The sequence below is a fragment of the Dermacentor variabilis genome, chromosome 10, assembly GCF_050947875.1.
Source record: "Dermacentor variabilis isolate Ectoservices chromosome 10, ASM5094787v1, whole genome shotgun sequence".
Lineage (NCBI taxonomy): Eukaryota > Metazoa > Arthropoda > Arachnida > Ixodida > Ixodidae > Dermacentor > Dermacentor variabilis.
This window is the reverse complement of record NC_134577.1, coordinates 114,616,682-114,638,357: the sequence shown is the minus strand read 5'-3', so window position 1 is coordinate 114,638,357 and position 21,676 is coordinate 114,616,682. Positions and strand designations below refer to the sequence as shown.

Sequence of the window (21,676 nt, the reverse complement as noted above, 5' to 3'; positions counted from 1 at the left end):
TTGCATTTACTGTAACTTACGTTCAACTGGAGCCTGCTGGTAGAGCCAACGCCGAAGTGTAACACCAACAATATTCAGGCCACTACATGATATTGTACGCGGAATGATGACGGTGGTAAGCGGTAAACGTAATGATGCAAAATTTAGTCGCACAAGCTTCTAACCGCTTACTTATCACACCCGCATACAGCTCAATGACAACGCATCAATAAAGTGGCACCTTGTGGGCTGCAACGCGCGCAAAATGTGGCGCTCGCGCTCTTGTTTTTGTGAGCACTAGCACGCACGCATGCAGCGAACAACCACAAACGGAGTGATGAACGTACACGACGCGTGCGTGTATTGTTCACGGAAAGACTGCCGCGTACGTGCTGTATGCTGTAGCAATACATTCGGTGACTGCACAACATAGCAGCACGATACAGGTGCAGTTGTAAACAGCACATTCTCGCCATCGGCCATACCATGCTGAATACGCCGGTTCTCGTCTGATCCCCGAAGCTATTCAGCATTGGGCTCGGTCAGTACTTGGGAGGGGGACCACCTGGGAACACCGAGTGCTGATGGCACCGTTCTTTTTGCTTTTTATTGCGTGCTTCTGTGACGTCTTGTTTTTTATTTTCATTTGCACAACGTGTGGGTGGTTGCATTTACTGTAACTTACGTTCAACTGGAGCCTGCTGGTAGAGCCAACGCCGAAGTGTAACACCAACAATATTCAGGCCACTACACGATATTGTACGCGGAATGATGACGGTGGTAAGCGGTATACGTAATGATGCAAAATTTAGTCGCACAAGCTTCTAACCGCTTACTTATCACACCCGCATACAGCTCAATGACAACGAATCAATAAAGTGGCACCTTGTGGGCTGCAACGCGCGCAAGATCTGGCGCTCGCCCTCTTGCTTTTGTGAGCACTAGCACGCACGCATGCAGCGAACAACCACAAACGGAGTGATCAACGTACACGACGCGTGCGTGTATTGTTCACGGAAAGACTGCCGCGTACGTGCTGTATGCTGTAGCAATACATTCGGTGACTGCACAACATAGCAGCACGATACAGGTGCAGTTGTAAACAGCACATTCTCGCCATCGGCCATACCATGCTGAATACGCCGGTTCTCGTCCGATCCCCGAAGCTATTCAGCATTGGGCTCGGTCAGTACTTGGGAGGGGGACCACCTGGGAACACCGAGTGCTGATGGCACCGTTCTTTTTGCTTTTTTATTGCGTGCTTCTGTGACGTCTTGTTTTTTTTTTCATTTGCACAACGTGTGGGTGGTTGCATTTACTGTAACTTACGTTCAACTGGAGCCTGCTGGTAGAGCCAACGCCGAAGTGTAACACCAACAATATTCAGGCCACTACACGATATTGTACGCGGAATGATGACGGTGGTAAGCGGTATACGTAATGATGCAAAATATAGTCGCACAAGCTTCTAACCGCTTACTTATCACACCCGCATACAGCTCAATGACAACGCATCAATAAAGTGGCACCTTGTGGGCTGCAACGCGCGCAAGATCTGGCGCTCGCCCTCTTGCTTTTGTGAGCACTAGCACGCACGCATGCAGCGAACAACCACAAACGGAGTGATCAACGTACACGACGCGTGCGTGTATTGTTCACGGAAAGACTGCCGCGTACGTGCTGTATGCTGTAGGAATACATTCGGCGACTGCACAACATAGCAGCACGATAAAGGTGCAGTCGTAAACAGCACATTCTCGCCATCGGCCATACCATGTTGAATACGCCGGTTCTCGTCCGATCCCCGAAGCTAAGCAGCATTGGGCTCGGTCAGTACTTGGGAGGGAGACCACCTGGGAACACCGAGTGCTCATGGCACCGTTCTTTTTGCTTTTTTATTGCGTGCTTCTGTGACGTCTTGTTTTTTTTTTCATTTGCACAACGTGTGGGTGGTTGCATTTACTGTAACTTACGTTCAACTGGAGCCTGCTGGTAGAGCCAACGCCGAAGTGTAACACCAACAATATTCAGGCCACTACACGATATTGTACTCGGAATGATGACGGTGGTAAGCGGTATACGTAATGATGCAAAATTTAGTCGCACAAGCTTCTTACCGCTTACTTATCACACCCGCATACAGCTCAATGACAACGCATCAATAAAGTGGCACCTTGTGGGCTGCAACGCGCGCAAAATGTGGCGCTCGCCCTCTTGTTTTTGTGAGCACTAGCACGCACGCATACAGCGAACAACCACAAACGGAGTGATCAACGTACACGACGCGTGCGTGTATTGTTCACGGAAAGACTGCCGCGTACATGCTGTATGCTGTAGCAATACATTCGGCGACTGCACGACATAGCAGCACGATACAGGTGCAGTCGTAAACAGCCCATTCTCGCCATCGGCCATAACATGCTGAATACGCCGGTTCTCGTCCGATCCCCGAAGCTAAGCAGCATTGGGCTCGGTCAGTACTTGGGAGGGAGACCACCTGGGAACACCGAGTGCTGATGGCACCGTTATTTTTGCTTTTTTATTGCGTGCTTCTGTGGCGTCTTGTTTTTTTTTTTACATTTGCACAACGTGTGGGTGGTTGCATTTACTGTAACTTACGTTCAACTGGAGCCTGCTGGTAGAGCCAACGCCGAAGTGTAACACCAACAATATTCAGGCCACTACACGATATTGTACTCGGAATGATGACGGTGGTAAGCGGTATACGTAATGATGCAAAATTTAGTCGCACAAGCTTCTTACCGCTTACTTATCACACCCGCATACAGCTCAATGACAACGCATCAATAAAGTGGCACCTTGTGGGCTGCAACGCGCGCAAAATGTGGCGCTCGCCCTCTTGTTTTTGTGAGCACTAGCACGCACGCATACAGCGAACAACCACAAACGGAGTGATCAACGTACACGACGCGTGCGTGTATTGTTCACGGAAAGACTGCCGCGTACATGCTGTATGCTGTAGCAATACATTCGGCGACTGCACGACATAGCAGCACGATACAGGTGCAGTCGTAAACAGCCCATTCTCGCCATCGGCCATAACATGCTGAATACGCCGGTTCTCGTCCGATCCCCGAAGCTAAGCAGCATTGGGCTCGGTCAGTACTTGGGAGGGAGACCACCTGGGAACACCGAGTGCTGATGGCACCGTTATTTTTGCTTTTTTATTGCGTGCTTCTGTGGCGTCTTGTTTTTTTTTTACATTTGCACAACGTGTGGGTGGTTGCATTTTCTGTAACTTACGTTCAACTGGAGCCTGCTGGTAGAGCCAACGCCGAAGTGTAACACCAACAATATTCAGGCTACTACACGATATTGTACGCGGAATGATGACGGTGGTAAGCGGTATACGTAATGATGCAAAATTTAGTCGCACAAGCTTCTAACCGCTTTTATCACACCCGCATACAGCTCAATGACAACGCATCAATAAAGTGGCACCTTCTGGGCTGCAACGCGCGCAAAATGTGGCGCTCGCCCTCTTGTTTTTGTGAGCACTAGCACGCACGCATACAGCGAACAACCACAAACGGAGTGATCAACGTACACGACGCGTGCGTGTATTGTTCACGGAAAGACTGCCGCGTACATGCTGTATGCTGTAGCAATACATTCGGCGACTGCACAACATAGCAGCACGATACAGGTGCAGTCGTAAACAGCACATTCTCGCCATCGGCCATACCATGCTGAATACGCCGGTTCTCGTCCGATCCCCGAAGCTAAGCAGCATTGGGCTCGGTCAGTACTTGGGAGGGCGACCACCTGGGAACACCGAGTGCTGATGGTACCGTTCTTTTTGCTTTTTTATTGCGTGTTTCTATGACGTCTTGTTTTTTTTTTCATTTGCACAACGTGTGGGTGGTTGCATTTACTGTAACTTACGTTCACCTGGAGCCTGCTGGTAGAGCCAACGGCGAAGTGTAACACCAACAATATTCAGGCCACTACACGATATTGTACGCGGAATGATGACGATGGTAAGCGGTATACGTAATGATGCAAAATTTAGTCGCACAAGCTTCTAACCGCTTACGTATCACACCCGCATACAGCTCAATGACAACGCATCAATAAAGTGGCACCTTGTGGGCTGCAACGCGCGCAAAATGTGGCGCTCACCCTCTTGTTTTTGTAAGCACTAGCACACACGCATGCAGCGAACAACCACAAACGGAGTGATCAACGTACACGACGCGTGCGTGTATTGTTCACGGAAAGACTGCCGCGTACGTGCTGTATGCTGTAGAAAAACATTCGGCGACTGCACAACATAGCAGCACGATACAGGTGCAGTCGTAAACAGCACATTCTCGCCATCGGCCATACCATGCTGAATACGCCGGTTCTCGTCCGATCCCCGAAGCTAAGCAGCATTGGGCTCGGTCAGTACTTGGGAGGGCGACCACCTGGGAACACCGAGTGCTGATGGCACCGTTCTTTTTGCTTTTTTATTGCGTGTTTCTATGACGTCTTGTTTTTTTTTCATTTGCACAACGTGTGGGTGGTTGCATTTACTGTAACTTACGTTCACCTGGAGCCTGCTGGTAGAGCCAACGGCGAAGTGTATCACCAACAATATTCAGGCCACTACACGATATTGTACGCGGAATGATGACGATGTTAAGCGGTATACGTAATGATGCAAAATTTAGTCGCACAAGCTTCTAACCGCTTACGTATCACACCCGCATACAGCTCAATGACAACGCATCAATAAAGTGGCACCTTGTGGGCTGCAACGCGCGCAAAATGTGGCGCTCGCCCTCTTGTTTTTGTGAGCACTAGCACGCACGCATACAGCGAACAACCACAAACGGAGTGATCAACGTACACGACGCGTGCGTGTATTGTTCACGGAAAGACTGCCGCGTACATGCTGTATGCTGTAGCAATACATTCGGCGACTGCACAACATAGCAGCACGATACAGGTGCAGTCGTAAACAGCACATTCTCGCCATCGGCCATACCATGCTGAATACGCCGGTTCTCGTCCGATCCCCGAAGCTAAGCAGCATTGGGCTCGGTCAGTACTTGGGAGGGCGACCACCTGGGAACACCGAGTGCTGATGGCACCGTTCTTTTTGCTTTTTTATTGCGTGTTTCTATGACGTCTTGTTTTTTTTTCATTTGCACAACGTGTGGGTGGTTGCATTTACTGTAACTTACGTTCACCTGGAGCCTGCTGGTAGAGCCAACGGCGAAGTGTAACACCAACAATATTCAGGCCACTACACGATATTGTACGCGGAATGATGACGATGGTAAGCGGTATACGTAATGATGCAAAATTTAGTCGCACAAGCTTCTAACCGCTTACGTATCACACCCGCATACAGCTCAATGACAACGCATCAATAAAGTGGCACCTTGTGGGCTGCAACGCGCGCAAAATGTGGCGCTCACCCTCTTGTTTTTGTAAGCACTAGCACACACGCATGCAGCGAACAACCACAAACGGAGTGATCAACGTACACGACGCGTGCGTGTATTGTTCACGGAAAGACTGCCGCGTACGTGCTGTATGCTGTAGAAAAACATTCGGCGACTGCACAACATAGCAGCACGATACAGGTGCAGTCGTAAACAGCACATTCTCGCCATCGGCCATACCATGCTGAATACGCCGGTTCTCGTCCGATCCCCGAAGCTAAGCAGCATTGGGCTCGGTCAGTACTTGGGAGGGCGACCACCTGGGAACACCGAGTGCTGATGGCACCGTTCTTTTTGCTTTTTTATTGCGTGTTTCTATGACGTCTTGTTTTTTTTTCATTTGCACAACGTGTGGGTGGTTGCATTTACTGTAACTTACGTTCACCTGGAGCCTGCTGGTAGAGCCAACGGCGAAGTGTATCACCAACAATATTCAGGCCACTACACGATATTGTACGCGGAATGATGACGATGTTAAGCGGTATACGTAATGATGCAAAATTTAGTCGCACAAGCTTCTAACCGCTTACGTATCACACCCGCATACAGCTCAATGACAACGCATCAATAAAGTGGCACCTTGTGGGCTGCAACGCGCGCAAAATGTGGCGCTCGCCCTCTTGTTTTTGTAAGCACTAGCACACACGCATGCAGCGAACAACCACAAACGGAGTGATCAACGTACACGACGCGTGCGTGTATTGTTCACGGAAAGACTGCCGCGTACGTGCTGTATGCTGTAGCAATACATTCGGCGACTGCACAACATAGCAGCACGATGCAGGTGCAGTCGTAAACAGCACATTCTCGCCATCGGCCATACCATGCTGAATACGCCGGTTCTCGTCCGATCCCCGAAGCTAAGCAGCATTGGGCTCGGTCAGTACTTGGGAGGGCGACCACCTGGGAACACCGAGTGCTGATGGCACCGTTCTTTTTGCTTTTTTATTGCGTGCTTCTATGACGTCTTGTCTTTTTTTTCATTTGCACAACGTGTGGGTGGTTGCATTTACTGTAACTTACGTTCAACTGGAGCCTGCTGGTAGAGCCAACGCCGAAGTGTAACACCAACAATATTCCGGCCAACACACGATATTGTACGCGGAATGATGACGATGGTAAGCGGTATACGTAATGATGCAAAATTTAGTCGCACAAGCTTCTAACCGCTTACTTATCACACCCGCATACAGCTCAATGACAACGCATCAATAAAGTGGCACCTTGTGGGCTGCAACGCGCGCAAAATGTGGCGCTCGACCTCTTGTTTTTGTGAGCACTAGCAAGCACGCATGCAGCGAACAACCACAAACGGAGTGATCAACGTACACGACGCGTGCGTGTATTGTTCACGGAAAGACTGCCGCGTACGTGCTGTATGCTGTAGCAATACATTCGGCGACTGCACAACATAGCAGCACGATACAGGTGCAGTCGTAAACATCACATTCTCGCCATCGGCCATACGATGCTGAATACGCCGGTTCTCGTTCGATCCCCGAAGCTAAGCAGCATTGGGCTCGGTCAGTACTTGGGAGGGAGACCACCTGGGAACACCGAGTGCTGTTGGCACCGTTCTTTTTGCTTTTTTATTTCGTGCTTCTGTGACGTCTTGTCTTTTTTTTCATTTGCACAACGTGTGGGTGGTTGCATTTACTGTAACTTACGTTCAACTGGAGCCTGCTGGTAGAGCCAACGCCGAAGTGTAACACCAACAATATTCAGGCCACTACACGATATTGTACGCGGAATGATGACGGTGGTAAGCGGTATACGTAATGATGCAAAATTTAGTCGCACAAGCTTCTAAGCGCTTACTTATCACACCCGCATACAGCTCGATGACAACGCATCAATAAAGTGGCACCTTGTGGGTTGCAACGCGCGCAAAATCTGGCGCTCGCCCTCTTGTTTTTGTGAGCACTAGCACGCACGCATGCAGCGAACAAGTACAAACGGAGTGATCAACGTACACGACGCGTGCGTGTATTGTTCACGGAAAGACTGCCGCGTACGTGCTGTATGCTGTAGCAATACATTCGGCGACTGCACAACATAGCAGCACCATACAGGTGCAGTCGTAAACAGCACATTCTCGCCATCGGCCATACCATGCTGACTACGCCGGTTCTCGTCCGATCCCCGAAGCTAAGCAGCATTGGGCTCGGTCAGTACTTGGGAGGGCGACCACCTGGGAACACCGAGTGCTGATGGCACCGTTCTTTTTGCTTTTTTATTACTTGCTTCTATGACGCCTTTTTTTTCATTTGCACAACGTGTGGGTGGTTGCATTTACTGTAACTTACGTTCAACTGGAGCCTGCTGGTAGAGCCAACGGCGAAGTGTAACACCAACAATATTCAGGCCACTACACGATATTGTACGCGGAATGATGACGGTGGTAAGCGGTATACGTAATGATGCAAAATTTAGTCGCACAAGCTTCTAACCGCTTACGTATCACACCCGCTTACAGCTCAATGACAACGCATCAATAAAGTGGCACCTTGTGTGCTGCAACGCGCGCAAAATGTGGCGCTCGCCCTCTTGTTTTTGTAAGCACTAGCACACACGCATGCAGCGAACAACCATAAACGGAGTGATCAACGTACACGATGCGTGCGTGTATTGTTCACGGAAAGACTGCCGCGTACGTGCTGTATGCTGTAGCAATAAATTCGGCGACTGCACAACATAGCAGCACGATACAGGTGCAGTCGTAAACAGCACATTCTCGCCATTGGCCATACCATGCTGAATACGCCGGTTCTCGTCCGATCGCCGAAGCTAAGCAGCATTGGGCTCGGTCAGTACTTGGAAGGGACACCACCTGGGAACACCGAGTGCTGATTGCACCGTTCTTTTTGCTTTTTTATTGCCTGCTTCTGTGACGTCATGTTCTTTTTTTTTCGTTTGCACAACGTGTGGGTGGTTGCATTTACTGTAACTTACGTTCAACTGGAGCCTGCTGGTAGAGCCAACGCCGAAGTGTAACACCAACAATATTCAGGCCACTACATGATATTGTACGCGGAATGATGACGGTGGTAAGCGGTAAACGTAATGATGCAAAATTTAGTCGCACAAGCTTCTAACCGCTTACTTATCACACCCGCATACAGCTCAATGACAACGCATCAATAAAGTGGCACCTTGTGGGCTGCAACGCGCGCAAAATGTGGCGCTCGCGCTCTTGTTTTTGTGAGCACTAGCACGCACGCATGCAGCGAACAACCACAAACGGAGTGATCAACGTACACGACGCGTGCGTGTATTGTTCACGGAAAGACTGCCGCGTACGTGCTGTATGCTGTAGCAATACATTCGGCGACTGCACAACATAGCAGCACGATACAGGTGCAGTCGTAAACAGCACATTCTCGCCATCGGCCATACCATGCTGAATACGCCGGTTCTCGTCCGATCCCCGAAGCTAAGCAGCATTGGGCTCGGTCAGTACTTGGGAGGGCGACCACCTGGGAACACCGAGTGCTGATGGCACCGTTCTTTTTGCTTTTTTATTGCGTGCTTCTATGACGTCTTGTTTTTTTTTTCATTTGCACAACGTGTGGGTGGTTGCATTTACTGTAACTTACGTTCAACTGGAGCCTGCTGGTAGTGCCAACGGCGAAGTGTAACACCAACAATATTCAGGCCACTACACGATATTGTACGCGGAATGATGACGATGGTAAGCGGTATACGTAATGATGCAAAATTTAGTCGCACAAGCTTCTAACCGCTTACGTATCACACCCGCATACAGCTCAATGACAACGCATCAATAAAGTGGCACCTTGTGGGCTGCAACGCGCGCAAAATGTGGCGCTCGCCCTCTTGTTTTTGTAAGCACTAGCACACACGCATGCAGCGAACAACCACAAACGGAGTGATCAACGTACACGATGCGTGCGTGTATTGTTCACGGAAAGACTGCCACGTACGTGCTGTATGCTGTAGCAATACATTCGGCGACTGCACAACATAGCAGCACGATACAGGTGCAGTCGTAAACAGCACATTCTCGCCATCGGCCATACCATGCTGAATACGCCGGTTCTCGTCCGATCCCCGAAGCTAAGCAGCATTGGGCTCGGTCAGTACTTGGAAGGGAGACCACCTGGGAACACCGAGTGCTGATTGCACCGTTCTTTTTGCTTTTTTATTGCCTGCTTCTGTGACGTCATGTTCTTTTTTTTTTCATTTGCACAACGTGTGGGTGGTTGCATTTACCGTAACTTACGTTCAACTGGAGCCTGCTGGTAGAGCCAACGCCGAAGTGTAACACCAACAATATTCAGGCCACTACATGATATTGTACGCGGAATGATGACGGTGGTAAGCGGTAAACGTAATGATGCAAAATTTAGTCGCACAAGCTTCTAACCGCTTACTTATCACACCCGCATACAGCTCAATGACAACGCATCAATAAAGTGGCACCTTGTGGGCTGCAACGCGCGCAAAATGTGGCGCTCGCCCTCTTGTTTTTGTGAGCACTAGCACGCACGCATGCAGCGAACAACCACAAACGGAGTGATCAACGTACACGACGCGTGCGTGTATTGTTCACGGAAAGACTGCCGCGTACGTGCTGTATGCTGTAGCAATACATTCGGCGACTGCACAACATAGCAGCACGATACAGGTGCAGTCGTAAACAGCACATTCTCGCCATCGGCCATACCATGCTGAATACGCCGGTTCTCGTCCGATCCCCGAAGCTAAGCAGCATTGGGCTCGGTCAGTACTTGGGAGGGCGACCACCTGGGAACACCGAGTGCTGATGGCACCGTTCTTTTTGTTTTTTTATTGCGTGCTTCTATGACGTCTTGTTTTTTTTTCATTTGCACAACGTGTGGGTGGTTGCATTTACTGTAACTTACGTTCAACTGGAGCCTACTGGTAGAGCCAACGGCGAAGTGTAACACCAACAATATTCAGGCCACCACACGATATTGTACGCGGAATGATGACGGTGGTAAGCGGTATACGTAATGATGCAAAATTTAGTCGCACAAGCTTCTAACCGCTTACGTATCACACCCGCATACAGCTCAATGACAACGCATCAATAAAGTGGCACCTTGTGGGCTGCAACGCGCGCAAAATGTGGCGCTCGCCCTCTTGTTTTTGTAAGCACTAGCACACACGCATGCAGCGAACAACCACAAACGGAGTGATCAACGTACACGATGCGTGCGTGTATTGTTCACGGAAAGACTGCCGCGTACGTGCTGTATGCTGTAGCAATACATTCGGCGACTGCACAACATAGCAGCACGATACAGGTGCAGTCGTAAACAGCACATTCTCGCCATCGGCCATACCATGCTGAATACGCCCGTTCTCGTCCGATCCCCGAAGCTAAGCAGCATTGGGCTCGGTCAGTACTTGGGAGGGAGACCACCTGGGAACACCGAGTGCTGATTGCACCGTTCTTTTTGCTTTTTTATTGCCTGCTTCTGTGACGTCATGTTCTTTTTTTTCATTTGCACAACGTGTGGGTGGTTGCATTTACTGTAACTTACGTTCAACTGGAGCCTGCTGGTAGAGCCAACGCCGAAGTGTAACACCAACAATATTCAGGCCACTACATGATATTGTACGCGGAATGATGACGGTGGTAAGCGGTAAACGTAATGATGCAAAATTTAGTCGCACAAGCTTCTAACCGCTTACTTATCACACCCGCATACAGCTCAATGACAACGCATCAATAAAGTGGCACCTTGTGGGCTGCAACGCGCGCAAAATGTGGCGCTCGCCCTCTTGTTTTTGTGAGCACTAGCACGCACGCATGCAGCGAAAAACCACAAACGGAGTGATCAACGTACAAGACGCGTGCGTGTATTGTTCACGGAAAGACTGCCGCGTACGTGCTGTATGCTGTAGCAATACAGTCGGCGACTGCACAACATAGCAGCACGATACAGGTGCAGTCGTAAACGGCACATTCTCGCCATCGGCCATACCATGCTGAATACGCCGGTTCTCGTCCGATCCCCGAAGCTAAGCAGCATTGGGCTCGGTCAGTACTTGGGAGGGAGACCACCTGGGAACACCGAGTGCTGATGGCACCGTTCTTTTTGCTTTTTTATTGCGTGCTTCTGTGACGGCTTGTTTTTTTTTTTCATTTGCACAACGTATGGGTGGTCGCATTTACTGTAACTTACGTTCAACTGGAGCCAGCCGGTAGAGCCAACGCCGAAGTGTAACACCAACAATATTCAGGCCACTACACGATATTGTACGCGGAATGATGACGGTGGTAAGCGGTATACGTAATGATGCAAAATTTAGTCGCACAAGCTTCTAACCGCTTACTTATCACATCCGCATACAGCTCAATGACAACGCATCAATAAAGTGGCACCTTGTGGCCGGCAACGCGCGCAAAATTTGGCGCTCGCCCTCTTGTTTTTGTGAGCACTAGCACGCACGCATGCAGCGAACAACCACAAACGGAGGGATCAACGTACACGACGCGTGCGTGTATTGTTCACGGAAAGACTGCCGCGTGCGTGCTGTATGCTGTAGCAATACATTCGGCGACTGCACAACATAGCAGCACGATACAGGTGCAGTCGTAAACAGCACATTCTCGCCATCGGCCATACCATGCTGAATACGCCGGTTCTCGTCCGATCCCCAAAGCTAAGCAGCATTGGGCTAGGTCAGTACTTGGGAGGGAGACCACCTGGGAACACCGAGTGCTGATGGCACCGTTCTTTTTGCTTTTTTGTTGCGTGCTTCTGTGACGTCTTGTTTTTTTTTTTCATTTGCACAACGTGTGGGTGGTTGCATTTACTGTAACTTACGTTCAACTGGAGCCTGCTGGTAGAGCCAACGCCGAAGTGTAACACCAACAATATTCAGGCCACTACACGATATTGTACGCGGAATGATGACGGTGGTAAGCGGTATACGTAATGATGCAAAATTTAGTCGCACAAGCTTCTAACCGCTTACTTATCACACCCGCATGCAGCTCAATGACAACGCATCAATGAAGTGGCACCTTGTGGGTTACAACGCGCGCAAAATGTGGCGCTCGCCCTCTTGTTTTTGTGAGCACTAGCACGCACGCATGCAGCGAAAAACCACAAACGGAGTGATCAACGTACAAGACGCGTGCGTGTATTGTTCACGGAAAGACTGCTGCGTACGTGCTGTATGCTGTAGCAATACATTCGGTGAGTGCACAACATAGCAGCACGATACAGGTGCAGTCGTAAACAGCACATTTTCGCCATCGGCCATACCATGCTGAATACGCCGGTTCTCGTCCGATCCCCGAAGCTAAGCAGCATTGGGCTCGGTCAATACTTGGGAGGGAGACCACCTGGGAACACCGAGTGCTGATGGCACCGTTCTTTTTGCTTTTTTATTGCGTGCTTCTGGGACGTCTTGTTTTTTTTTTCATTTGCACAACGTGTGGTTGGTTGCATTTACTGTAACTTACGTTCAACTGGAGCCTGCTGGTAGAGCCAACGCCGAAGTGTAACACCAACAATATTCAGGCCACTACACGATATTGTACGCGGAATGATGACGGTGGTAAGCGGCATACGTAATGATGCAAAATTTAGTCGCACAAGCTTCTAACCGCTTACTTATCACACCCGCATACAGCTCAATGACAACGCATCAATAAAGTGGCACCTTGTGGGCTGCAACGCGCGCAAAATGTGGCGCTCGCCCTCTTGTTTTTGTGAGCACTAGCACGCACGCATGCAGCGAACAACCACAAACGGAGTGATCAACCTACAAGACGCGTGCGTGTATTGTTCACGGAAAGACTGCCGCGTACGTGCTGTATGCTGTAGCAATACATTCGGTGACTGCACAACATAGCAGCACGATACAGGTGCGGTCGTAAACAGCACATTTTCGCCATCGGCCATACCATGCTGAATACGCCGGTTCTCGTCCGATCCCCGAAGCTAAGCAGCATTGGGCTCGGTCAATACGTGGGAGGGAGACCACCTGGGAACACCGAGTGCTGATGGCACCGTTCTTTTTGCTTTTTTATTGCGTGCTTCTGTGACGTCTTGCTTTTTTTTTCATTTGCACAACGTGTGGGTGGTTGCATTTACTGTAACTTACGTTCAACTGGAGCCTGCTGGTAGAGCCAACGCCGAAGTGTAACACCAACAATATTCAGGCCACTACACGATATTGTACGCGGAATGATGACGGTGGTAAGTGGTATACGTAATGATGCAAAATTTAGTCGCACAAGCTTCTAACCGCTTACTTATCACACCCGCATACAGCTCAATGACAACGCATCAATAAAGTGGCACCTTGTGGGCTGCAACGCGCGCAAAATGTGGCGCTCGCCCTCTTGTTTTTGTGAGCACTAGCACGCACGCATGCAGCGAACAACCACAAACGGAGTGATCAACGTACACGACGCGTGCGTGTATTGTTCACGGAAAGACTGCCGCGTACGTGCTGTATGCTGCAGCAATACATTCGGCGACTGCACAACATAGCAGCACGATACAGGTGCAGTCGTAAACAGCACATTCTCGCCATCGGCCATACCATGCTGAATACGCCGGTTCTCGTCCGATCCCCGAAGCTAAGCAGCATTGGGCTCGGTCAGTACTTGGGAGGGAGACCACCTGGGAACACCGAGTGCTGATGGCACCGTTCTTTTTGCTTTTTTATTGCGTGCTTCTGTGACGGCTTGTTTTTTTTTTTTCATTTGCACAACGTATGGGTGGTCGCATTTACTGTAACTTACGTTCAACTGGAGCCAGCTGGTAGAGCCAACGCCGAAGTGTAACACCAACAATATTCAGGCCACTACACGATATTGTACGCGGAATGATGACGGTGGTAAGCGGTATACGTAATGATGCAAAATTTAGTCGCACAAGCTTCTAACCGCTTACTTATCACATCCGCATACAGCTCAATGACAACGCATCAATAAAGTGGCACCTTGTGGCCTGCAACGCGCGCAAAATTTGGCGCTCGCCCTCTTGTTTTTGTGAGCACTAGCACGCACGCATGCAGCGAACAACCACAAACGGAGGGATCAACGTACACGACGCGTGCGTGTATTGTTCACGGAAAGACTGCAGCGTGCGTGCTGTATGCTGTAGCAATACATTCGGCGACTGCACAACATAGCAGCACGATACAGGTGCAGTCGTAAACAGCACATTCTCGCCATCGGCCATACCATGCTGAATACGCCGGTTCTCGTCCGATCCCCGAAGCTAAGCAGCATTGGGCTAGTTCAGTACTTGGGAGGGAGACCACCTGGGAACACCGAGTGCTGATGGCACCGTTCTTTTTGCTTTTTTGTTGCGTGCTTCTGTGACGTCTTGTTTTTTTTTCATTTGCACAACGTGTGGGTGGTTGCATTTACTGTAACTTACGTTCAACTGGAGCCTGCTGGTAGAGCCAACGCCGAAGTGTAACACCAACAATATTCAGGCCACTACACGATATTGTACGCGGAATGATGACGGTGGTAAGCGGTATACGTAATGATTCAAAATTTAGTCGCACAAGCTTCTAACCGCTTACTTATCACACCCGCATGCAGCTCAATGACAACGCATCAATGAAGTGGCACCTTGTGGGCTACAACGCGCGCAAAATGTGGCGCTCGCCCTCTTGTTTTTGTGAGCACTAGCACGCACGCATGCAGCGAACAACCACAAACGGAGTGATCAACGTACAAGACGCGTGCGTGTATTGTTCACGGAAAGACTGCTGCGTACGTGCTGTATGCTGTAGCAATACATTCGGTGAGTGCACAACATAGCAGCACGATACAGGTGCAGTCGTAAACAGCACATTTTCGCCATCGGCCATACCATGCTGAATACGCCGGTTCTCGTCCGATCCCCGAAGCTAAGCAGCATTGGGCTCGGTCAATACTTGGGAGGGAGACCACCTGGGAACACCGAGTGCTGATGGCACCGTTCTTTTTGCTTTTTTATTGCGTGCTTCTGGGACATCTTGTTTTTTTTTTCATTTGCACAACGTGTGGGTGGTTGCATTTACTGTAACTTACGTTCAACTGGAGCCTGCTGGTAGAGCCAACGCCGAAGTGTAACACCAACAATATTCAGGCCACTACACGATATTGTACGCGGAATGATGACGGTGGTAAGCGGTATACGTAATGATGCAAAATTTAGTCGCACAAGCTTCTAACCGCTTACTTATCACACCCGCATACAGCTCAATGACAACGCATCAATAAAATGGCACCTTGTGGGCTGCAACGCGCGCAAAATGTGGCGCTCGCCCTCTTGTTTTTGTGAGCACTAGCACGCACGCATGCAGCGAACAACCACAAACGGAGTGATCAACGTACAAGACGCGTGCGTGTATTGTTCACGGAAAGACTGCCGCGTACGTGCTGTATGCTGTAGCAATACATTCGGTGACTGCACAACATAGCAGCACGATACAGGTGCAGTCGTAAACAGCACAGTTTCGCCATCGGCCATACCATGCAGAATACGCCGGTTCTCGTCCGATCCCCGAAGCTAAGCAGCATTGGGCTCGGTCAATACTTGGGAGGGAGACCACCTGGGAACACCGAGTGCTGATGGCACCGTTCTTTTTGCTTTTTTATTGCGTGCTTCTGTGACGTCTTGCTTTTTTTTTCATTTGCACAACGTGTGGGTGGTTGCATTTACTGTAACTTACGTTCAACTGGAGCCTGCTGGTAGAGCCAACGCCGAAGTGTAACACCAACAATATTCAGGCCACTACACGATATTGTACGCGGAATGATGACGGTGGTAAGTGGTATACGTAATGATGCAAAATTTAGTCGCACAAGCTTCTAACCGCTTACTTATCACACCCGCATACAGCTCAATGACAACGCATCAATAAAGTGGCACCTTGTGGGCTGCAACGCGCGCAAAATGTGGCGCTCGCCCTCTTGTTTTTGTGAGCACTAGCACGCACGCATGCAGCGAACAACCACAAACGGAGTGATCAACGTACACGACGCGTGCGTGTATTGTTCACGGAAAGATTGCCGCGTACGTGCTGTATGCTGTAGCAATACATTCGGCGACTGCACAACATAGCAGCACGATAAAGGTGCAGTCGTAAACAGCACATTCTCGCCATCGGCCATACCATTCTGAATACGCCGGTTCTCTTCCGATCCCCGAAGCTAAGCAGCATTGGGCTCGGTCAATACTTGGGAGGGAGACCACCTGGGAACACCGAGTGCTGATGGCACCGTTCTTTTTGCTTTTTTATTGCGTGCTTCTGTGACGTCTTGCTTTTTTTTTTCATTTGCACAACGTGTGGGTGGTTGCATTTACTGTAACTTACGTTCAACTGGAGCCTGCTGGTAGAGCCAACGCCGAAGTGTAACACCGACAATATTCAGGCTATACGATATTGTATTAACACGATATTGTATTAACACGATATTGTACGCGGAATGATGACGGTGGTAAGTGGTATACGTAATGATGCAAAATTTAGTCGCACAAGCTTCTAACCGCTTACTTATCACACCCGCATACAGCTCAATGACAACGCATCAATAAAGTGGCACCTTGTGGGCTGCAACGCGCGCAAAATGTGGCGCTCGCCCTCTTGTTTTTGTGAGCACTAGCACGCACGCATGCAGCGAACAACCACAAACGGAGTGATCAACGTACACGACGCGTGCGTGTATTGTTCACGGAAAGACTGCCGCGTACGTGCTGTATGCTGTAGCAATACATTCGGCGACTGCACAACATAGCAGCACGATAAAGGTGCAGTCGTAAACAGCACATTCTCGCCATCGGCCATACCATGCTGAATACGCCGGTTCTCTTCCGATCCCCGAAGCTAAGCAGCATTGGGCTCGGTCAGTACTTGGGAGGGAGACCACCTGGGAACACAGAGAGCTGATGGCACCGTTCTTTTTGCTTTTTTATTGCGTGCTTCTGTGACGTCTTGCTTTTTTTTCATTTGCACAACGTGTGGGTGGTTGCATTTTCTGTAACATACGTCCAACTGGAGCCTGCTGGTAGAGCCAACGCCGAAGTGTAACGCCAACAATATTCAGGCCACTACACGATATTGTACGCGGAATGATGACGGTCGTAAGCGGTATACGTAATGATGCAAAATTTAGTCGCGCAAGCTTCTAACCGCTTACTTATCACACCCGCATACAGCTCAATGACAACGCATCAATGAAGTGGTACCTTGTGGGCTACAACGCGCGCAAAATGTGGCGCTCGCCCTCTTGTTTTTGTGAGCACTAGCACGCACGCATGCAGCGAACAATCACAAACGGAGTGATCAACGTACACGACGCGTGCATGTATTGTTCACGGAAAGACTGCCGCGTACGTGCTGTATGCTGTAGCAATACATTCGGCGACTGCACAACATAGCAGCACGATAAAGGTGCAGTCGTAAACAGCACATTCTCGCCATCGGCCATACCATGCTGAATACGCCGGTTCTCGTCCGATCCCCGAAGCTAAGCAGCATTGGGCTCGGTCAGTACTAGACCACCTGGGAAAACCGAGAGCTGATGGCACCGTTCTTTTTGCTTTTTTATTGCGTGCTTCTGTGACGTCTTGCTTTTTTTTCATTTGCACAACGTGTGGGTGGTTGCATTTACTGTAACTAACGTTCAACTGGAGCCTGCTGATAGAGCCAAAGCCGAAGTGTAACACGAACAATATTCAGGCCACTACACGATATTATACGCGGAATGATGACGGTGGTAAGCGGTATACGTAATGATGCAAAATTTAGTCGCACAAGCTTCTAACCACTTACTTATCACACCCGTATACAGCTCAATGACAACGCATCAATAAAGTGGCACCTTGTGAGCTGCAACGCGCGCAAAATGTGGCGCTCGCCCTCTTGTTTTTGTGAGCACTAGCACGCACGCATGCAGCGAACAACCACTAACGGAGTGATCAACGTACACGACGCGTGCGTGTATTGTTCACGGAAAGACTGCCGCGTACGTGCTGTATGCTGTAGCAATACATTCGGCGACTGCATAACATAGCAGCACGATACAGGTACAGTCGTAAACAGCACATTCTCGCCATCGGCCATACCATGCTGAATACGCGGGTTCTCGTCCGATCCCCGAAGCTAAGCAGCATTGGGCTCGGTCAGTACTTGGGAGGGAGACCACCCGGAACACCGAGTGCTGATCGCACCGTTCTTTTTTGCTTTTTTTATTGCGTGCTTCTGTGACGTCTTGTTTTTTTTTTCATTTGCACAACGTCTGGGTGGTTGCATTTACTGTAACTTACGTTCAACTGGAGCCTGCTGGTAGAGCCAACGCCGAAGTTTAACACCAACAATATCCAGGCCACTACACGATATTGTACGCGGAATGATGACGGTGGTAAGCGGTATACGTAATGCTGCAAAATTTAGTCGCACAAGCTTCTAACCGCTTACTTATCACACCCGCATACAGCTCAATGACAACGCATCAATAAAGTGGCACCTTGTGGGCTGCAACGCGCGCAAAATGTGGCGCTCGCCCTCTTGTTTTTGTGAGCACTAGCACGCACGCATGCAGCGAAAAACCACAAACGGAGTGATCAACGTACAAGACGCGTGCGTGTATTGTTCACGGAAAGACTGCCGCGTACGTGCTGTATGCTGTAGCAATACAGTCGGCGACTGCACAACATAGCAGCACGATACAGGTGCAGTCGTAAACAGCACATTCTCGCCATCGGCCATACCATGCTGAATACGCCGGTTCTCGTCCGATCCCCGAAGCTAAGCAGCATTGGGCTCGGTCAGTACTTGGGAGGGAGACCACCTGGGAACACCGAGTGCTGATGGCACCGTTCTTTTTGCTTTTTTATTGCGTGCTTCTGTGACGGCTTGTTTTTTTTTTCATTTGCACAACGTATGGGTGGTCGCATTTACTGTAACTTACGTTCAACTGGAGCCAGCCGGTAGAGCCAACGCCGAAGTGTAACACCAACAATATTCAGGCCACTACACGATATTGTACGCGGAATGATGACGGTGGTAAGCGGTATACGTAATGATGCAAAATTTAGTCGCACAAGCTTCTAACCGCTTACTTATCACATCCGCATACAGCTCAATGACAACGCATCAATAAAGTGGCACCTTGTGGCCGGCAACGCGCGCAAAATTTGGCGCTCGCCCTCTTGTTTTTGTGAGCACTAGCACGCACGCATGCAGCGAACAACCACAAACGGAGGGATCAACGTACACGACGCGTGCGTGTATTGTTCACGGAAAGACTGCCGCGGGCGTGCTGTATGCTGTAGCAATACATTCGGCGACTGCACAACATAGCAGCACGATACAGGTGCAGTCGTAAACAGCACATTCTCGCCATCGGCCATACCATGCTGAATACGCCGGTTCTCGTCCGATCCCCAAAGCTAAGCAGCATTGGGCTAGGTCAGTACTTGGGAGGGAGACCACCTGGGAACACCGAGTGCTGATGGCACCGTTCTTTTTGCTTTTTTGTTGCGTGCTTCTGTGACGTCTTGTTTTTTTTTTTCATTTGCACAACGTGTGGGTGGTTGCATTTACTGTAACTTACGTTCAACTGGAGCCTGCTGGTAGAGCCAACGCCGAAGTGTAACACCAACAATATTCAGGCCACTACACGATATTGTACGCGGAATGATGACGGTGGTAAGCGGTATACGTAATGATGCAAAATTTAGTCGCACAAGCTTCTAACCGCTTACTTATCACACCCGCATGCAGCTCAATGACAACGCATCAATGAAGTGGCACCTTGTGGGTTACAACGCGCGCAAAATGTGGCGCTCGCCCTCTTGTTTTTGTGAGCACTAGCACGCACGCATGCAGCGAAAAACCACAAACGGAGTGATCAACGTACAAGACGCGTGCGTGTATTGTTCACGGAAAGACTGCTGCGTACGTGCTGTATGCTGTAGCAATACATTCGGTGAGTGCACAACATAGCAGCACGATACAGGTGCAGTCGTAAACAGCACATTTTCGCCATCGGCCATACCATGCTGAATACGCCGGTTCTCGTCCGATCCCCGAAGCTAAGCAGCATTGGGCTCGGTCAATACTTGGGAGGGAGACCACCTGGGAACACCGAGTGCTGATGGCACCGTTCTTTTTGCTTTTTTATTGCGTGCTTCTGGGACGTCTTGTTTTTTTTTTCATTTGCACAACGTGTGGTTGGTTGCATTTACTGTAACTTACGTTCAACTGGAGCCTGCTGGTAGAGCCAACGCCGAAGTGTAACACCAACAATATTCAGGCCACTACACGATATTGTACGCGGAATGATGACGGTGGTAAGCGGCATACGTAATGATCCAAAATTTAGTCGCACAAGCTTCTAACCGCTTACTTATCACACCCGCATACAGCTCAATGACAACGCATCAATAAAGTGGCACCTTGTGGGCAGCAACGCGCGCAAAATGTGGCGCTCGCCCTCTTGTTTTTGTGAGCACTAGCACGCACGCATGCAGCGAACAACCACAAACGGAGTGATCAACCTACAAGACGCGTGCGTGTATTGTTCACGGAAAGACTGCCGCGTACGTGCTGTATGCTGTAGCAATACATTCGGTGACTGCACAACATAGCAGCACGATACAGGTGCGGTCGTAAACAGCACATTTTCGCCATCGGCCATACCATGCTGAATACGCCGGTTCTCGTCCGATCCCCGAAGCTAAGCAGCATTGGGCTCGGTCAATACGTGGGAGGGAGACCACCTGGGAACACCGAGTGCTGATGGCACCGTTCTTTTTGCTTTTTTATTGCGTGCTTCTGTGACGTCTTGCTTTTTTTTTCATTTGCACAACGTGTGGGTGGTTGCATTTACTGTAACTTACGTTCAACTGGAGCCTGCTGGTAGAGCCAACGCCGAAGTGTAACACCAACAATATTCAGGCCACTACACGATATTGTACGCGGAATGATGACGGTGGTAAGTGGTATACGTAATGATGCAAAATTTAGTCGCACAAGCTTCTAACCGCTTACTTATCACACCCGCATACAGCTCAATGACAACGCATCAATAAAGTGGCACCTTGTGGGCTGCAACGCGCGCAAAATGTGGCGCTCGCCCTCTTGTTTTTGTGAGCACTAGCACGCACGCATGCAGCGAACAACCACAAACGGAGTGATCAACGTACACGACGCGTGCGTGTATTGTTCACGGAAAGACTGCCGCGTACGTGCTGTATGCTGTAGCAATACATTCGGCGACT

General features: G+C 49.7%; 15 non-coding genes and 18 pseudogenes across 15 annotated transcripts; all 33 read left to right on the top strand.

Moving 5' to 3' along the window:
• Positions 1-450: 450 nt before the first annotated feature.
• On the top strand, positions 451-569 carry LOC142562126 (5S ribosomal RNA; annotated as a pseudogene).
• Positions 570-1,094: 525 nt separating this feature from the next.
• LOC142562020 (5S ribosomal RNA) lies at positions 1,095-1,213 on the top strand (annotated as a pseudogene).
• Positions 1,214-1,738: 525 nt separating this feature from the next.
• On the top strand, positions 1,739-1,857 carry LOC142561900 (5S ribosomal RNA; annotated as a pseudogene).
• A 525-nt stretch (positions 1,858-2,382) lies between these two features.
• Positions 2,383-2,501, top strand: LOC142561588 (5S ribosomal RNA; annotated as a pseudogene).
• A 527-nt stretch (positions 2,502-3,028) lies between these two features.
• LOC142561587 (5S ribosomal RNA) lies at positions 3,029-3,147 on the top strand (annotated as a pseudogene).
• A 524-nt stretch (positions 3,148-3,671) lies between these two features.
• On the top strand, positions 3,672-3,790 carry LOC142561043 (5S ribosomal RNA). The gene has a single exon (XR_012823574.1). It is a non-coding gene; the product is annotated as a 5S ribosomal RNA (ribosomal RNA).
• Positions 3,791-4,315: 525 nt separating this feature from the next.
• LOC142562801 (5S ribosomal RNA) lies at positions 4,316-4,434 on the top strand. Its single transcript, XR_012824112.1, has one exon. It is a non-coding gene; the product is annotated as a 5S ribosomal RNA (ribosomal RNA).
• A 524-nt stretch (positions 4,435-4,958) lies between these two features.
• LOC142562800 (5S ribosomal RNA) lies at positions 4,959-5,077 on the top strand. Its single transcript, XR_012824111.1, has one exon. It is a non-coding gene; the product is annotated as a 5S ribosomal RNA (ribosomal RNA).
• Positions 5,078-5,601: 524 nt separating this feature from the next.
• Positions 5,602-5,720, top strand: LOC142562799 (5S ribosomal RNA). The gene has a single exon (XR_012824110.1). It is a non-coding gene; the product is annotated as a 5S ribosomal RNA (ribosomal RNA).
• Positions 5,721-6,244: 524 nt separating this feature from the next.
• On the top strand, positions 6,245-6,363 carry LOC142562798 (5S ribosomal RNA). Its single transcript, XR_012824109.1, has one exon. It is a non-coding gene; the product is annotated as a 5S ribosomal RNA (ribosomal RNA).
• Positions 6,364-6,888: 525 nt separating this feature from the next.
• LOC142561893 (5S ribosomal RNA) lies at positions 6,889-7,007 on the top strand (annotated as a pseudogene).
• A 525-nt stretch (positions 7,008-7,532) lies between these two features.
• LOC142561021 (5S ribosomal RNA) lies at positions 7,533-7,651 on the top strand. Its single transcript, XR_012823552.1, has one exon. It is a non-coding gene; the product is annotated as a 5S ribosomal RNA (ribosomal RNA).
• A 520-nt stretch (positions 7,652-8,171) lies between these two features.
• LOC142561466 (5S ribosomal RNA) lies at positions 8,172-8,290 on the top strand (annotated as a pseudogene).
• Positions 8,291-8,817: 527 nt separating this feature from the next.
• On the top strand, positions 8,818-8,936 carry LOC142562796 (5S ribosomal RNA). The gene has a single exon (XR_012824108.1). It is a non-coding gene; the product is annotated as a 5S ribosomal RNA (ribosomal RNA).
• Positions 8,937-9,461: 525 nt separating this feature from the next.
• LOC142561042 (5S ribosomal RNA) lies at positions 9,462-9,580 on the top strand. The gene has a single exon (XR_012823573.1). It is a non-coding gene; the product is annotated as a 5S ribosomal RNA (ribosomal RNA).
• A 528-nt stretch (positions 9,581-10,108) lies between these two features.
• Positions 10,109-10,227, top strand: LOC142562794 (5S ribosomal RNA). The gene has a single exon (XR_012824106.1). It is a non-coding gene; the product is annotated as a 5S ribosomal RNA (ribosomal RNA).
• A 524-nt stretch (positions 10,228-10,751) lies between these two features.
• Positions 10,752-10,870, top strand: LOC142562049 (5S ribosomal RNA; annotated as a pseudogene).
• Positions 10,871-11,396: 526 nt separating this feature from the next.
• Positions 11,397-11,515, top strand: LOC142562681 (5S ribosomal RNA). Its single transcript, XR_012823999.1, has one exon. It is a non-coding gene; the product is annotated as a 5S ribosomal RNA (ribosomal RNA).
• Positions 11,516-12,041: 526 nt separating this feature from the next.
• LOC142562946 (5S ribosomal RNA) lies at positions 12,042-12,160 on the top strand. Its single transcript, XR_012824256.1, has one exon. It is a non-coding gene; the product is annotated as a 5S ribosomal RNA (ribosomal RNA).
• A 526-nt stretch (positions 12,161-12,686) lies between these two features.
• LOC142561351 (5S ribosomal RNA) lies at positions 12,687-12,805 on the top strand (annotated as a pseudogene).
• A 525-nt stretch (positions 12,806-13,330) lies between these two features.
• On the top strand, positions 13,331-13,449 carry LOC142561922 (5S ribosomal RNA; annotated as a pseudogene).
• Positions 13,450-13,974: 525 nt separating this feature from the next.
• On the top strand, positions 13,975-14,093 carry LOC142562680 (5S ribosomal RNA). The gene has a single exon (XR_012823998.1). It is a non-coding gene; the product is annotated as a 5S ribosomal RNA (ribosomal RNA).
• Positions 14,094-14,620: 527 nt separating this feature from the next.
• LOC142562884 (5S ribosomal RNA) lies at positions 14,621-14,739 on the top strand. The gene has a single exon (XR_012824195.1). It is a non-coding gene; the product is annotated as a 5S ribosomal RNA (ribosomal RNA).
• Positions 14,740-15,263: 524 nt separating this feature from the next.
• Positions 15,264-15,382, top strand: LOC142561349 (5S ribosomal RNA; annotated as a pseudogene).
• A 525-nt stretch (positions 15,383-15,907) lies between these two features.
• On the top strand, positions 15,908-16,026 carry LOC142561881 (5S ribosomal RNA; annotated as a pseudogene).
• Positions 16,027-16,551: 525 nt separating this feature from the next.
• On the top strand, positions 16,552-16,670 carry LOC142562073 (5S ribosomal RNA; annotated as a pseudogene).
• Positions 16,671-17,225: 555 nt separating this feature from the next.
• On the top strand, positions 17,226-17,344 carry LOC142562189 (5S ribosomal RNA; annotated as a pseudogene).
• A 524-nt stretch (positions 17,345-17,868) lies between these two features.
• LOC142562565 (5S ribosomal RNA) lies at positions 17,869-17,979 on the top strand (annotated as a pseudogene).
• A 524-nt stretch (positions 17,980-18,503) lies between these two features.
• Positions 18,504-18,621, top strand: LOC142562520 (5S ribosomal RNA; annotated as a pseudogene).
• Positions 18,622-19,148: 527 nt separating this feature from the next.
• On the top strand, positions 19,149-19,267 carry LOC142562679 (5S ribosomal RNA). Its single transcript, XR_012823997.1, has one exon. It is a non-coding gene; the product is annotated as a 5S ribosomal RNA (ribosomal RNA).
• A 525-nt stretch (positions 19,268-19,792) lies between these two features.
• Positions 19,793-19,911, top strand: LOC142562945 (5S ribosomal RNA). The gene has a single exon (XR_012824255.1). It is a non-coding gene; the product is annotated as a 5S ribosomal RNA (ribosomal RNA).
• A 526-nt stretch (positions 19,912-20,437) lies between these two features.
• Positions 20,438-20,556, top strand: LOC142561348 (5S ribosomal RNA; annotated as a pseudogene).
• A 525-nt stretch (positions 20,557-21,081) lies between these two features.
• Positions 21,082-21,200, top strand: LOC142561921 (5S ribosomal RNA; annotated as a pseudogene).
• The last annotated feature ends 476 nt before the right edge of the window (positions 21,201-21,676 follow it).